Source organism: Oncorhynchus kisutch, unplaced genomic scaffold (genome assembly GCF_002021735.2).
Source record: "Oncorhynchus kisutch isolate 150728-3 unplaced genomic scaffold, Okis_V2 scaffold2393, whole genome shotgun sequence".
NCBI classification, from domain to species: Eukaryota; Metazoa; Chordata; class Actinopteri; order Salmoniformes; family Salmonidae; genus Oncorhynchus; species Oncorhynchus kisutch.
In genome coordinates this window covers 27,501-30,638 of record NW_022264338.1, presented here as the reverse complement: position 1 = coordinate 30,638, position 3,138 = coordinate 27,501, and the positions used below count along the sequence as shown (strand labels likewise).

General features: G+C 43.4%; 1 pseudogene; it reads left to right on the top strand.

The window, feature by feature from the left end:
• Positions 1–1,464: 1,464 nt before the first annotated feature.
• The window catches only part of LOC116370011 (desumoylating isopeptidase 1-like), an 8,566-nt pseudogene continuing 6,892 nt past the window's right edge, over positions 1,465–3,138 (top strand).

Genomic DNA, 3,138 nt, shown 5'->3' with positions numbered 1-3,138 from the left:
TTTCAGAGATTTTTGTAGTTCGTTCCAGTCATTGGCAGCAGAGAACTGGAAGGAGAGGTGGCCAAAGGAGGAATTGGTTTTGGGTGTGACCAGAGAGATATACCTGCTGGAGCGCGTGTGCTACAGATGGGTGCTGATCAGTGAGCTGAGATAAGGGGAATTTACCTAGCAGGGTCTTGTAGATGACCTGGAGCCAGTGGGTTTGGCGACAAGTATGAAGCGAGGGCCAGCTAATGGAGAGTGTACAGGTCGCAGTGGTGAGTAGTATATGGGGCTTTGGTGATAGATTGCATCCAATTTATTGAGTAGGGTATTGGAGGCTATTTTTGTAAATGACATCGCCGAAGTCGAGGATCGGTAGGATGGTCAGTTTTACGAGGGTATGTTTGGCAGCATGAGTAAAGGAGGCTTTGTTGCGAAATAGGAAGCCAATTACTAGATTTAATTTGGATTGGAGATGCTTCATGTGAGTGGAAGGAGAGTTTACAGTCTAACCAGACACCTAGGTATTTGTAGTTGTCCACATATTCTAAGTCAGAACCGTCCAGAGTAGTCATGCTGGACGAGGGGCAGGTGCAGGGAGGCAACAATGCGGTGGAGGCAGCAGCAGCAGAGACGAGGAAACAGCCCTTGCCTTAGCTTAATGCCTAAGAAAGAAGAAGTATACAAAATGGTGTCATCTGCGTAGAGGTGGATCAGAGACTCACCAGCAGCAAGAGCGACATCATTGATGTATACAGAGAAGAGAGTCGGCCCAAGAATTGAACCCTGTGGCACCCCCATAGAGACTGCCAGAGGCCTGGACAACAGGCCCTCCGATTTGACACACTGAACTCTATCTGAGAAGTAGTTGGTGAACCAGGCGAGGCAATCATTTGAGAAACCAAGGCTATTGAGTCTGCCGATGAGAATGTGGGGATTGACAGAGTCGAAAGCCTTGGCCAGGTCAATGAATACGGCTGTACAGTATTGTTTCTTATCGATGGTGGTTAAGATATTGTTTAGGACCAAATCAAACACAATATGCTGAAACACTTTTTAAAAACTTTTTGGCATCAAATGTACTACTTATTGTCATTTTAAAATTTAAATATCAATATTCCAAACTTGTTTAGGATGATCTAGTCCAAATATGGCATTATTCCACTATCCGTTTGCATGTTGCAATGGGTGACTTTTATTTTGAACGCAAACCCAAAATTCCACAATTGTGGCCAATTCTTATTGTTGCTAGCTTCACTCAGGTGTCCCAGTCTCACTCTATCAATTCATTGGCTGTTTTTTAAGCCGTATGTATGTATGGGCATTTTTGACAGATATATTTTGTTTTGAGTCACAGTGACACAGCAACAGCTGACTAGCATGTTAGCTAAGAGCTTCGTACGGTTGTGACTCGTGAATTTGCCTCAATTATTAGATATTCGTTGTAATTAAGCTTAGCTACTATATGCCTTTTTATTTTCCCAACGTAAGGCATTTCGGACTATTTGTGTTTTTCTATTTGCGGAACCAGAACGAACTATAGTAACTTAACACTAGGTTAGCTAGTCGGATAGATAACACTAGCTAGCTAACGTTAGTTCGTACACATTGAAGACAACACAGCACTGAACCTAATTTTACACCACCAAGCTGAATTATGGATCCAAATAACACCTCGTACGCTGTGAAACTGTACGTTTACGATATATCTAAAGGAATGGCTCGCCAGCTGAGCCCCCTCATGCTAGGTAAGTTGCTAACGCGTAGGTTAGCTAACTATTTTGCTTGGAATATAAGTTGTTTTACCCGCTGATGTAGTGTTTGAATTGATGAGCAGAGGCTGAGGATGCATTTTAGGCCTATGCGCTGAATTTAGAATCAATTTCTGTATCTTATGAACCCCAAGTTTGCTACAAATTGTAAACTTAATGTATAACGTTATCAACTATTCTGTTCTATTCACAGGTATACAGCTTGATGGAATATGGTGAGTAAATTATGTATTTTTTGAATGATTGAAATCCTTATTTTAGTGAGGCCAAAGGTCAAGTTATGTACACCTTTCATATTTATTTTTCCCCCAGTGTTTTAAGTCTGTTAATTGGGAGTCTGTCTTTATGTGAAATAAACTGTAGCCTTTTTCCTCTCACTTAGGCACACTGCTATTGTTGTACATGGAGAGGAGTTTTTCTATGGGGGAGATGGCATCACAAACTGCCGACCTGTAAGACAATGTTTTATTCTATTCCTTCCTAACAAACTAGACCTGGAAATCTCTTTATGTACACCAATAAGAAGTCTAAGTTAGTTACCCCAAGCATAGATCTTGTTAGTTGTGATAGAAATCTTATCCTGGGGCTGCATATGGGCTATTGGAGGACAACTGAGCAAGCAGGTGGCAGGTAGCCTAGCGGTTAAGAGTGTTGGGCCAGTAACCAACAGGTTGCTGGTTCGAATTCCCAAGCCGGCAAGGTTGAAAAATGTGACGTTCTGCAAGGCAGTTAAACCTCCAACACCTGCTCCCTGGTCAATTTAAGGCGCACCTCTATGATTCAGAGGGTTGGGTTAAATGCATTTGGTTGTACAACTGACAAGCTGTTTGTATTTGTGTGTTTTTAGGCGGAACATCCCTGGACATCCCAACTCCATAATAGACCTGGGCACCACAGAGGTGACCGAGGAGATCTTATGGAGTACCTGTCGTCACTGGGAGAGTCCACGTACGGTGAGGCTGTGGCACCTGATCGATCTCAACCTGGTGGTTCTCAACTCCACAACATAATGGTGATGTGCAGTCTCTCTCCCTCTCTTTCTCCCTTCTATCTTTACTCTGTTCCTATCTTTGCCTCACCTCTTCTTTATCTGTAGGGGAAACCAATTACCATCTGTTTGAGTGGAACTGTAACACGTTTCAGTAACGAAGTGGCCCAGTTCCTCACTGGCAGGCAAGATCCCCCGGCCACATCACAGACCTGCCGGCTGAAGTGCTCTCCACGTGATTACCCCTCTCTCCCCTCCCCTGTCTCTATAGCAACAATAACCTGTTGTCAACATTTAGAGTGTAGTGGGCGGAAGCATGGCACAGTGATAGTCGAGCACATATTGTTCATGTAGTGACATGGTTAAAACAATTCCACCTCTCGAACACTTTCATGC